At 64.5% G+C, this 361-nt stretch overlaps 1 protein-coding gene across 1 annotated transcript in view; it reads right to left on the bottom strand.

Annotated features, from left to right (window-relative positions):
* The window catches only part of EPS8L2 (EPS8 signaling adaptor L2), a 16,751-nt gene that overhangs the window by 2,126 nt on the left and 14,264 nt on the right, over positions 1-361 (bottom strand). The gene's annotated exons all lie outside the window — the stretch shown is intronic.

Consider the following 361-nt stretch of genomic DNA (forward strand, 5'->3'; position numbering starts at 1 on the left):
CTCCTTTAACTGTCCCCACCCGCTTCAGCAGCGTCCTGCAGGGTGCCACTCACCTCGTGCATGTAGATCACCCCCCCAGCCCGCTCCACTTTCTGTCCCCCACTGGGTGGCCTGGATTCAGGACTGGCACCGAATGATGGCGCCTCAAGGGGTTCCAGGGGTGGGTATGAATGACACGCCTGGCTGAGTTGAAGGGTCCCCCAGATGGGCACAGGGAAGGCCCATCCTCCAGCGTGAGCCCACCCTAGCCCAGCACAGGGCCCCGGAGCCCCCTCTGAGAGCCCCAAGATCGGGAAGCCTTTCAGGTGGGCTGTGGGGGTGGGTGGGGGTGGGCAGGCTGTGGTCTCAGACTGGATCCTAG

This window comes from Crocuta crocuta, unplaced genomic scaffold (assembly GCF_008692635.1).
Source record: "Crocuta crocuta isolate KB4526 unplaced genomic scaffold, BGI_CrCroc_1.0 scaffold1161, whole genome shotgun sequence".
In the NCBI taxonomy this organism is placed as follows: Eukaryota; Metazoa; Chordata; class Mammalia; order Carnivora; family Hyaenidae; genus Crocuta; species Crocuta crocuta.